The sequence below is a fragment of the Cupressus sempervirens genome, chromosome 3, assembly GCF_028749045.1.
Source record: "Cupressus sempervirens isolate cs-2001-9-10 chromosome 3, ASM2874904v1, whole genome shotgun sequence".
In the NCBI taxonomy this organism is placed as follows: domain Eukaryota; kingdom Viridiplantae; phylum Streptophyta; class Pinopsida; order Cupressales; family Cupressaceae; genus Cupressus; species Cupressus sempervirens.
In genome coordinates this window covers 278,170,078-278,183,398 of record NC_143120.1, presented here as the reverse complement: position 1 = coordinate 278,183,398, position 13,321 = coordinate 278,170,078, and the positions used below count along the sequence as shown (strand labels likewise).

The window sequence follows — 13,321 nt, the reverse complement described above, 5'->3', positions numbered from 1 at the left end:
CCCCTTTCCCCACCCACATAAAATCAAATTAAATTCAAATCATCTTTACATTTTATGTTGAAGAGCTATAATAGAATGCCCTCACTCAGCTTATGAGATTCATGGCTTTGCATTTAGCTACTATAGATCTGTGTCATTTCATGAGTTATTAGGAGAAATAAGGGTAAAATTTGTGGTAAATAGATTCAGGGATATGTTTTACACTTGTACGATATTGATTGAATCTAAGGTTCACTGGTCTAGGTTTTGCAAAGCTTGAAGTGAAGAAGAGTCAAGCCTTATAGTTGGCCCAGTGTCTGAAATGGTATGTTGAAAATGGGAGTTAGTTGCCCCTAGATATGTCAGTTTCTCATTTGGGTAATTGGAAATCCTCTAGCATTTTCAAACACCAACAGTATGTACTAGGCCAAATATTCCATATGCAGTGGGAGTTGTTAGAAAGTATATGATTCATCCTAGAACTGAGCATTAGAATGTAGTCAAACTAATTCTTAGATATTTGAGAGTAACATATAGTAAGTGTTTACATTTTGGGGGCTATACTACTAATTTATAGGTCTATGTTGACTCAAATTTGGCATGGGATATATATACAAGACATAGTACTATAGGTTATGCATTTACTATTGGTGGGGCAATAATGAGCTGGGTTTCTTAGTTATAGAAGGTGAATGCTTTATCCACTATAGAGGAAGAGTATGTTTCTACTACAAAGGCTGCCAAGGAGATGATATGGTTTTAGTTCTCCATGGAATAATCTAGATACCAATAGAGGGATAATTATTTGTTCACAGATAGCCAAAGTTCCATTCATCTTGCAAAGAATTCTTCTCTACATTCAAAGAAAAAACAAATCTAGTTGTGGTACCATTTCATTTGGTTAGTGTTGGATGATGTATATAGTTAAAATTAGAGAAGACTCATATAAATGATAATCCAACAATTATGTTTACCAAGGAAGTAAAAAGGGAGAAGTTGAACTCCTCTTCAACTTCGATTGGTCATCTAGAAAAGAAAAAAGAAAAAAAAAAGAAAAAAACTAGGGCAGTTTATATTCAAGTGGCAGCTATAGGTTTAGTGGTGCTATGATCATTCTCCAATTGGGAGGTTATTATTTTGGAGTTTGATCAATTTCCAAGTGGGAGATTATTGTAATGTGGAGCCTAATTAGACTTTGAGGTTTATTTGGCATGGTTTTCCCCCAAATTATTTCTATGGGGGATTGGGGCAGTAGCCCCAAGATAGGATCAAGGAGTAGAACCTCTTGTAGGCTCCACAGGAAATACCCTATATGTGCTCCCTATCATAGTATAGTGTGGGGTCAAGAGGAAACACCCCCACGGTGGTTTTTGGAGGAAACTCCCCCAAAGCCAAAAATTACTCACTGAACATGTAAAAGGAATTGACTATTATTTTTCTCTTGGATGACTTATTCTAGTCCTAATTTTATAAAAGGAAAAACTTGTATAAAATGGTTTAGCATTAGGGATCTCATAATGTATGACAATATTATAGTTACTTGGGATTGTATTGAGCTATATAGGATTGTAAATTGTTATCACTAGATAATAATATTGGACTTTTTGTTGGTAGATGTAGCCCAGGGATTGGGTGAACCACATTAAATCTTTGTGTCTTGTGTTCTCATCTGTGCAATTTATTATTTTTAATATTGGTTATATTTTCTTGTAACTATTATTAATGTATGTAGTTAATCCTAACAGATGGAGTTAACTATGACAACTAGAAGGAGAAGATGAAGACTCATTTGTTATTTATGGGTCTAGGATATTGGCTAATAATAAGGAAAGAGGAGATTGTGGAAGAGAACAAACTTGAGGAATGTAGTGAAGTTGAAAGAGATCTATTTATGTGCAATATGCTTGTCAAAGAGATATTATTGTCAGATCTTCCTAAAAAGGAATATAGTCAAGTAAAATCACCAGAGACATCTCATAAAATATGGATAGCCTAACAATCTAATTTTGAAGGTGATAAGCATGCTAAAAGAATTAGACTATAGAGATGGATATGTTTGTCTCAAGATGCTAAATGATGGAAGATAAATTTGAAAGAATCTATATTGGTAGAATATCTAGGAATTAAGTCTTGTCAATGATCTAAAGAGGAAGATGAGATTGTTTGGAAGATTTTGAAGATATTGACACTACTATCCAGATAAATAGCAAAGCTGATTGAGAAAGTGATACCTTGCACTGAGAAATTTAGCAAAGAGCATTTACTTGGAAGGTTGGAAGGAATAGAAGTAAGATTCAAGAAATCTAGAGAATTACCCAGAGTAGAACAACTTTTAGTGTTTTTCCTTCTTTATCAAGAAGTGCAAGCACCAGTGGAGACTATGCTAGCAATAGTAGATCCTGATCTAAGGGGATAGAAGAATTGAAGAAAGAATTTAACTTCTTGTAAAAAGAAAACTAGATGATAAGATAATTTTAAATGTTGTACTTGCAATAAATTTGGTCATTATGTTTCTAAGTATCCTAAAAGAGAGAAGACATATAAGAAGAATTTTAAAACTAGAAGATGTAGAGATTGTTTGAATAAAAATGAAGACATGATGAGTCCAAGGAAAGAGTTCAAAGTGAAAGTGATGATGAATTAGGATTTTTGGCTATAAAAGAAGAGAATTCTAGAAATGAAATTAGAGAAGAAAAATCCCTAGTTTTACAAGTTGAAAAGAAATCTGATTGGATTATACATAGTGGATGTCCACATCATATGACTAGAGATATGAATAAGTTTTATAAGTTCAAAAATCATGATGGGGGAATTTTTAGTGTTAGGAACAATGTAGCTTGTCTTATTATGAGAATATGATATATTACTCTTGATGTAAATGTAGACACCTAAAAACCTTTAGAAAATAAAGTATTTTTATTTTTTGAAAAATTTCTGATGACATCATCATTTATTAATTAATTATTTAATTAATTAATTAATTAATTTTTATGCCATTAAATCCCTTTATCTCAATTAAAAATATTTAATTAAGGAATCCCTCCCAAAAATGTTTAAATCTTATTTAAACATTATTTCCTTATTTATTAATTATTTAATTAATAAATTGACCAAAAAACTCAAAATAAATAAAAAATTTATTTTTTGCCCAAAACTTGGCCAATTTCCTTAAGACCACTAACCTCTTCCAAAATCTTCTAATCCTTCTTTAATTTTGATTAAAGGCTAATCCCATCATTTCCTACCCCTAATCCCAACTCAAAATATTTAATTAAGATTAAATATTAATCCTCATGTTTATTCATAAAGTTTTAATAAATATCTCCTCAACCCAAACCCTTGAAATAAATAAAACTTTATTTATTTCCTAAAAATCTAATTTATCCTCATCCTAGGAAATTCTAGACTATTCTAGAAAGTTTTTATCCTCATCCAAAGTCTAGACTCTTCTAGAAGATGTCTTTAAACCTAATCCTAATCCCCTCCTAACCTTGTCACATTCTCTAAACATGGGTTAAGACTTACTAACCCAAGCCAAAGTTAACAAATATCTCCTCCTTTACCCACCCTCATTAAATGCCATCCACTTGCCTATCCCTAACCTAATCCTAAACCATCCTCTAATCATTTGCACAATCCTAAGCAAGCTTAAAACCTTCCTAATCAAACCCAAGTCAAAATTCCTCTCATCTCCCTCAAAATATCCCAACCATAAAACTTTATGAAGCCCACTAGGCCATAAATGACTCTTCCAAAGCCCTTTTATTACTCTTACAAGCCATTATGAGGGTCTTTATGAAATTTTATCCCTTGAGCCTCCTTTGTTGACTCATCCTTCCCCTTTCTTCTATCCTCTCACCATGTGACATGTGTCACTCTTTGATTGGCTGTAAGGAAGCACAATCCATGTGCTCTCCTCTCATGCAATCTGAGCCCTTCATGAGCTTTTTCCCATCCTTACATCTTAGCCCTCAATCCCTCAAGCCTCTTGCCTATAAATTGGATCCTTCCCATTTTCAAAATAACACAATCCATGAAGTAAAATCATAATTCCATTTTAAGAAGCCATTTTACATCAAAACCATACACTCACACCCAAATTCCAACTCCATTTGAAGCCCTTTTTGAAGCATAAAGCTTGAGCATACATCCTATCTATTTAGACAAAGCTACTCAACAAGAGAGCTTCTCATTGGGAGAGCCCATTAATGGCTCATATTCTCAATTGAGAACTCATCTTAGTCTATCTTGAAGTTTATGAATTTTGTTTAGTTTGTAGAAGCTTTATTTAAATTTGGTTTCTATTAACATACTAACATTGCTCATATACAGTAAAGACTAACACTGATGATGCTTATTTTGTTGATGGATTAAAGCATAACCTTCTAAGTGTTGGACAATTGGTTGATAAAGGTTATGAGTTACAATTCATAGAGAAGACTTGCATCATCAAGGATAAAGATGGTAAGTTGATTGGAACTAGTACAAGATCCAGAGGTAATGTGTTTCAATTGCACCCTACATAGATGACTTGTCTAGTTGTAAAAGTGGATAAAGTTGGCTATGGCATAGAAGGCTTTATCATATAAACTTTGATAACATTGTGATGGCTAGTAGTACATTTTCTATGAAAGATTTGCATAGAATCATGAATCCTACTAATATTGATTGCAAATAATATATTGTGGCTAAGTAGAAGAAGTTTATTTTCCCAATGAGAAGCTCACTACAACAATGAAATTGGATATTGTTCATACTTAGAGTGGTCCTACCAGAACAAGAGGATCCTATGGTGAAAGGTACATTATGATTTTTGTTGATGATTTCACTAAAATGATGTGGGTAACATTTCTTAAAGAAAATTTAGAGGCATTTGAAAATTTTAAGTTGTTTAAGAATAACATTGAGAATGAATCTAGAGTAAAGATAAAATGTTTAAGATAAGATGGACATGGAGAGTTTACCTCAAGAGAGTTTGGCAAAAGCTTTTATGAATAAAATGACATTAAGAGACAACTAGCAACACCTAAGACCCCTAAACAAAATAAGATTGCAGAAAGAAGGAACATGTATAACTGAAGCAAAAAGAGAAATGATGTATCCAAGACATTTTGGAGAGAAGTAGTCAACACAAACACATGCACCATGAATATACTATAGATAAGATAAGGTACAAAAAAGACTCCATATGAGTTATACTTTTGACATGCACCATTATTAAAGTATTTAAGAATTTTTAGAAGTGTTACATAAAGAGAGATGATGATATTGTTAAGTTTAAAACAAGAAGCAATGAAGGTATGTTCCTTGGTTATTCATTGAAAAGAAAAGGTTATAGAGGTTTTAATCAAAGAACCAAGATAATTGTTGAGTGTGCAAATGTGAAAGTAGTTGAAAATTTTGGAGTTAAAGAGAGAGTGTTGAATTATATTTATGATAAAGAAGAAGATAATCCTAAACCTATTAAAGACAATATTGAATTTTTCTTTGAGACTAATAATGACTTAAAGAATGATGTTCAAATTGTTGGACAAAGAAAAGAAAATAGATCTAAACCAAGAAAAGAAGACTTGCAATAGAAACTCCTACACCAAACATGAGTTTAACAAAGAATTAACCTATTGATTAGATCATTGGAAGCAAAGACAAATGAATGACAAGGAAAAAAGTAAATGAAAAGTTATGTTTGATTGCACAAATTGAACAAAAGAGCATAGATGAGGCATGTAAGGATGATCTTGGATTCAAGAAATGAAGGAAGAAATAGATCAAATTGTGAAGAATGAGACATGGGAATTGATATTTAGAAATAAGATGAATGAATAAGATGAAGTTATGAGGAATAAAACAAGATTGGTATGCAAAGGATATTCATATCAAGAAGGTATAGATTATGATGATATATTTTCTCCTATTGTTAGAATGGAAGCAATAGGAATGTTCTTAGCTTATGTAGCAAATAAGAGGTTTAAAGTATATCAGATGGATGCAAAGTCAAGATTTGTGAACGGAGAACTTGAAGAAGAGGTTTACATTCAAAAGCTTGAAGGATTTTCTTTGATAGAGGAAAAATGCATGTTATGCATATTGAATAAATCATTTTATGGTCTAAAGAAAGAACCTAGAATTTGGTATACAAGTTTGGGCAAATATTTTGTGAAATTAAGCTTTGCTAAAGCTATGATAGATGATAATTTGTATTTTAAAGAAATTGAGAATGGATTATTGATCATTGTAATACTTGTTGATGGCATAATCTTTGGAGGTATTGATGAAGCAATTGATAAGTTTGTTGATGACATAAAGAATGAGTTTGAGATGAGTATGATTAGTGAGATTGATAGGCCAACACTGGGGCAAATAATAACAAAATAATTAACAATTTTATGATGAAGTTTGGCTGGTCTATACATGTCAATTTGAGAGTGTAAGCTTGTGAAATGTGTCTGAGCAGTATGCAATCAAGGGATGATAGTTGTGAGATGAGGGTTTATGAATACATTTACAACACATGAAATTGAATCTATGAAAAACCAAGTAAATCCTAGCGATAGGAACTATCACTTTCTAGCAATAGGTTCTTCAAAAATGTAAATAAACATTAATCTATAGAATATTAGAAACAATAATAAATGACAATAACATTACTCGTTATATAAATAATATATTCATATCTAAAATAACTAATCTAACAAATCAATATAAAAAAAATGTAAACATCTAATTTATCAAATAGACTAATTATGAGATTGAATGCTTAACTAACATATTAGAAAAAAACACTAAACAAAAATACCACCATGCTTTGCCGAAGAGTGGGCCCAAACTCCTTAGTTTGCACAATGCATCCAAAAACAAGATGAACTGATGTTTTATTTACTTCAAAATAATGCAGTCTCAAACTACATACAACAATTTCTTCCTCTCAAAAATAATATATTCAAATTTGCCTCTCCTATATGCTAAGTTGCTTTTATATGAAAAGCTGATAATAGGTTTAGAACCGTTTTCATAATATGTGCAATAAACAATATGTGGCAATAGAACATAAATTTGTTGTATGCCAAAAATAGGTAACTCATTGTTATCAAAATAACATTATGTTCACCCATAAATCTGGAGCCATGGTTTGAAATGGGTAATATATAACAAAATCTAAATATGGGAAAGAGGTGACTAATGTGCTCCTTGTCCATGTGAGCTATGAAACTTAAGCATTTCTGAGTCACGTTATCAATAGCAACAACAAATGATCTATGTTTAGATGTTAATTTCTATCCTCTCACATATTACTCCACTGGATATCATTTTAACCACCATACAAATATTATATGTGGAGATTTAGTCATTAAGGCATGTGGTTGGCTTGATAATATTATTTACAATACCAAAATAGAATAGGTGGCGGAGAGGGAGTTACACAGTCCTGTAAAAGCATATCAGTCTCACATATTATGTGAGAGGCCCTTTTCACATATTTATGTAGGCTGCAACAAATGCATCTTATTTCAAAGTTGATAGAGTTTTATATTGATGAAAGAGCTACATGAAGATACATAGCAAGCAACAAGAAGAACCATAGAATATTATCAACTTGTTAGATAAATACAATTCCATCTATTTATTCACATATTCTATCTAATAACTATATTAAATATTACTCATAAATATTAGATCATATGCAACATAGAAGGATAAAATGCAATATTAAAATAGGTATTGAAATGAACATGAAGGGTAAAATATGGTATAATATGTGACATAAATTGCTCTCATCAAAGATGAAAATTTTTCTTTGGATAATAGATTGTGCAAAATAGTGATGGTATGTTCCTATCACAAGTAAGGTATTTGAAAGACTTATTAAAAATATTTGGCTTGGAAAATTGTAAGCCTATTGGTACACCTATGATAACTAGTCACAAGTTATCCAGTAAAGATGAGAGACATTTAGTTGATAAGAATAAGTATAGAGCTATTATTGAAGGTTTGCAATATCTAACACACATCAAACCAAATATAGAAACTGTAGTTGGGATGGTAGCAAGATTTCTAGCTAATCTTAAGGAATCACATTATGCACCAATCAAAAGGATATTCAGATATCTAAGGGTACACCTAATTTTTGACTATTGTATGATAGATCAAGTGATTTCACCTTGTGCACATATGCTAATGCAGATTAGGTAAGTAGTATGGATGACATAATGAGTACTAGTGGTCAAGCATTTTTCCTTGGAGGAATATTTGTTTCATAGCTAAGCAAGAAATATGATTGTATTTCAAAGAGTACATCAGAAAAAGAGTATGTAGTAGCATAATAAAACTAGAATCAGATCATATGGATAAAGAAGACGTTGAAGGATATTTGGATAGATTTTTTAAAACCCATTATCATACATTGCGATAACACAATTACAGTGAGTATGTCTAAGAGTCTTGCATTGTATTTTAGGACTAAGAATATATCTATTGAGTATCATGTTTTGAGAGAAAGAGTTGCATACAAAGAGATCATATTGGAGTATGTAAGTACAAAAGAGAAGATAAATATGAATCCTTTACTAAAAATACATTTGAGTACTTGCAAGGTATGCTTGGGGTTATACTCCTACCTAGTTCTGAGTAAATAATGTAGAGAATGCATTGGTCCAGTGGTACAAAATGGTATTATTTATTTGGATTGAATGTCGATGCTTCATGTATGGGGGAGTATCTATGATGAGTAAAGTCATCAAGGACTCTTGGAAATTATCTAGAATAGTGTCTTTGGACACTTGAGCTGATTGAAGACTGGGAGCATATTTTTGACATAATGAAGCCTTTTTCATTGATGCCAATGGGGGAGAGATTGCATGAAAAATATATCCTATTTATGTATGTGGGAGAATTATTGTAGATAAAAATATAAGCTCTCTAACATAATGGGGGAGAGACTGTAACAATGGGGGAGAAATACTATTGAAAGTGATTAATGTTAATGGGGAGAAACAAAATTGATTTTTAGACAACATAGACATAGAAGTGTTTATGTGCATTTCAGATTTGATTGATGAAGAGGATTTGAAAAGAAGAGAGAAAAAATAGCAGGAATAGAGCTTGATTTGGTATTTGTGGAATGCAGATTTTTTTCATCTATGTTTCCATCAATGCCAAATGAGGAGATTGTTAGCATGAATGATGATGGTATTCCTTTGGGGGGGTATCCTAAGCAATGTTAGAACACTTTGGGAGATTGTTAGCATGATTGACATGTTGCATTCATGACTATGTTGGTCAATAATGTCAACATAACATTGTATCTGTGAAGACTGACAAAGTAGTAGATAGAGAATGAGGTCGTACAGACCAACTATTGATGATTAGGTCAAGCATAGTTAAGTATGTGCTCTACATTATGTCCTGATGAAGTGGTTAAGTGTCATGAAGAAAGTCAAAGACATGTAGAAGATATGCTTGATTTACAAAAGACAACCTATAGACAAAGTACCTAATAAATAATTTATGATGATTCATTTGCATCACTTCTCTGAGATAGACTCATAACAAGTGTAGTTAGACAGTGATAGAAGACAACCCAATAATGACATCAACATGTGCACAAGGTTTAAGGTCGCATATGTGAGAAGTTGTAAAGATTGTGAGCTGACAATAATTTGTAATTGTGAAAAGATGTAAAGTTTTGTAATATCTTAATGAGGTCCTATTATAATTAATTGGGAAAGCCTCAAGGCTTCCTCAACTATTTTTTTTGAGGATATGGTGTAAAGGGAGGTTATTTTTCTTATGGTGAAGTATGTGATTGAAGTATTCAAGTGTATGATATGAGAAGTATTTGCTAAATGTGAGTAAGCGATCCAAAGGATTATTGGATAAAAAGTTGGTGATCTCGTATTGCGATCAGAAGAGGTTTGGTCTAGTGAGAGATAGAGGAGCTATACATTTCTATTATTTTGCAAGGAATAATATAGAGTTTAGTTGGACCGCGAGTTTAGTGATCTTACCCCTAAAGTTGTTTAAATAGTGGATTGTTCTTCCTTCTACAACTCCTAACAGAGTTGATAGAACTCCTAACATAGTTAGAATCTCCTAAAATGGAATCAATGTCTCCTAATAGGGACTAATATGTACAAAATGTATTTCATTGACTCTTAATCCTCTAACAAGGAACTTTTATATTAGTACATCATTTTGTGGGTACCATCCCCACTGGGGTGATCAAGGGTTTCCCTAGCTAACATATCTGGTGTTATTGTGTATGAGTATCTTGTTATGGTTGTTGATTATATTGTTCACATGCTTAAGGACTAATAACGTTGATAGATGTTTTATTAGTTGGATAATTGACTCATGCTCCACCCCCTCCTTAGTTATCTTGGTGGGCTTTAGTTTCTAACATATCTACTAAGAAGAAAAGTGTATATGTTTATATCATATTTAATTTCTCTTTAACCATTCTAACCAAGTTTCAAACTTCTAACAAAGCATGCTTCAATTGTAAGAATTTACTAAAACCATTAACCAAGTGTCTCTCAAAAAGAGTGTTAAATCCTTTAACAAGGTAACCTTAATAGGTTGCTTGTAAACCTAATAGTTTATAGATATTCCTAATAGGACATGTTCTCAGAAGGAACAAGTTGTGGCTCTTAACCAAGTAAAAGGCTAGTGGTTATATTCTTCTCACCATAGTTTCACCCTCTCATCAAGGGTTTCATTTACACAAATTTGCATGTCCTTAGATGAATTCTTTGTGTATGAGTTCATATGATGGGCTTTTTTTGTGGATGTTGGTTGTTATCTTACAAATTTCTATTGGAATATAGATAGTTAAGGAGATTTTAGCAATACTTGACGAGTACTAGAATTTTAACTCTGAATTCCAAATCACAATGAATGGTTTATTGTTTGTAATATCTCATGCAACAATATTGAGGGTTTTTCCACTTGATTCTATCATTTTAGTGCCCTTCAAGTCAGGTTGTATTTTGTTTTTGAAATGATATAATCTATGGCTTCAACCTCTTGCTTATCAAAATAAACTAAAAAATCTCATTTCCCTAATTATTGAAGGAAACAAAATACAAGCTCATCATAAAAAGTCTTGACAATGTATCTTAAAGTATTAACCCTTGCTTGATAATTTATCTAGATAAATTCTAATAAAAAATGACATAAATGTAAATATTAAATCTATTCATAAATTCTAATATAAATCTATACATTATGTCAAATATATATCTAAAACTTAATATCAATCTACTATTTAAAAAAATAAAATACAATAATTCTTAATTTAATTTGTGAAGCTAGTGTTTTATATAGATAGATAGATAGATAATGTGTAAATAATATGTTTAAATAAATAAAATTGACACAATTCAAAATCAATTAAATGAAAGTTAAAATGATGAATGATGAATCATTTTTAGTTATTGTTATCTCTCTACTTTCTAAAATTTATTTCAAAATTTAAACACAATTGTTAGAACATTCTAATTGATTAAACTAAGTAATATAAGAAGCTAGAACATGAGATACTACTTTATATCTAATTTATTCTTAGAAAACTTAAGTACTAAAGCCCCAACCAAAATATTTGAAAATGGAAAAAGAACAATCAAGATTTATTCATGAACGGATATTGAATTTTACTTCACTGACTGATGAGAGTCCTTTATTGCTAACATTGCAAGGCATGAGAGCCAATACAATGAGCACAACAAATATCACAATAGGAACAAGCAATAATACAAAAGGCGGAGGCGGCAGAGGGGGCAATATCAATGGAAGAACTAATATGGAGACAGTCAGCCAGAACAGTACCAGCACAGATTCAACACTGTAATAGGCAACAATATATGGTTGCTTCATTTGCGCTGTTTCTCTTCTTCTATATGCAGGCTCCACAAATTAAAATTTCTGAGAAGCAGTCATTATTTTAGTGAAATGCCGTTGCATTTAAAGCCTGCAACCACAAAAACAACAAAATAACATTTTTTTGGTTAATATAGTAAGAATCTCACGAATTTCTGATCTTACAGCCTATTGAAACTAAGAAATCCGCTTATAAACAAGAATAAAGATTATTCTCAGACATATTCAAACGTACAGCTTCAGCAATAGAGGGTTTCAAGCAAAATTTATCTTTTGAGGCCCCCCAAACACACAAAAAAAATCTCAGATTTGCAATCAATTAACAATACTCATCGCACTTCATCTCCTCAAATTTTCTCCACAGTGCAATGAATCTCTTGTGACAAGTTGCTTCTACACTTCTAGTAAACAGTAGAGGACCGACATTTAACAGACGCAACACAAATAACGCCTTAAACGCATCAAAGACCTTGAAATACGTACCTGATCGAAATCCGCGCTGAATTCTGATGACATTTCTCTGCTCGCATTTGAAACAGCTGACATCTTTCTTTCTTTCTTCATTGTATGCTCAAAAGTGGAAAATAGCAAAGTTTAGCATAAAACTTATCCAATATGCAAAATATTGAGCTTGATTGAATCACCACTATCAGAGCAAGGCCGCTGTAAGATCCGATTTGGAGGCTTTGCGGTGAAAAATGGCGATTCTTCCATTAAAATCCAACGTTAAAGTCCTTCCTGCTCGTCTGCTTTTAATGAAGACGGTTACGCTTTGCCAAGATGTGAATTCATTGAAAATATAACCGAATCGAATTGCTTTCGTATATTTGTCGAGGTTTTTTTTCAAAAGTCTGAACACTAAAGTCAAAAAGTCAAAATTTCTCCATCTTTCCTAGTCCCACATGTTATCTTATTATTATTATTACGGACAATAGTGGCCATGAGCTAATTCACATTTGAGAAAATTAATATTTGTTTATAGAAATGTGGGTATGGTTGTTAATGAATTTGAATTACCATACACAATGTTTTCCTTATGGGCCCTTCAAACTCGAACAAGAATGAATGTAGTGGACAAGTGGGTATGTGTGAAGATATTTTATTTGTTTTATACCAAATTAAGATGCTTTGTTATTAGTGGCTTTCTAGAATCAATGATTGCTTGAAATGTAGGATGATTTCTTTATCATTCAAACAAATGAAAAAACACTAGTGCATAGAATTGCATCAAAAAAGTGTGTTTAGTCAATTCAAAATAGGGTTGTGTATTGGTTAGTTAATCATAATTGGATTGTAAAATGAAAATATATGTACATGTATCATGGGATTTCTTTCGAACCAGGCATAAAGTAAAATAAAAATAGATTAGAGGTTGAAGATAATACTTTATATCATGTAAGTTTTGGCTATGGAAATAGTCGTTCATTTGAGATCTTCAATTAAAGCATAAGAAATACAAATATAATTA

The 13,321-nt window shown here is 31.7% G+C and overlaps 1 long non-coding RNA gene across 1 annotated transcript; it reads right to left on the bottom strand.

The window, feature by feature from the left end:
• Nucleotides 1–11,574: 11,574 nt before the first annotated feature.
• LOC149566016 (uncharacterized) lies at nucleotides 11,575–12,646 on the bottom strand. Its single transcript, XR_016361523.1, has 2 exons — nucleotides 12,337–12,646; nucleotides 11,575–11,944 (listed from the first exon to the last, which is right to left on the bottom strand). It is a non-coding gene; the product is annotated as an uncharacterized LOC149566016 (long non-coding RNA).
• Nucleotides 12,647–13,321: the final 675 nt, after the last annotated feature.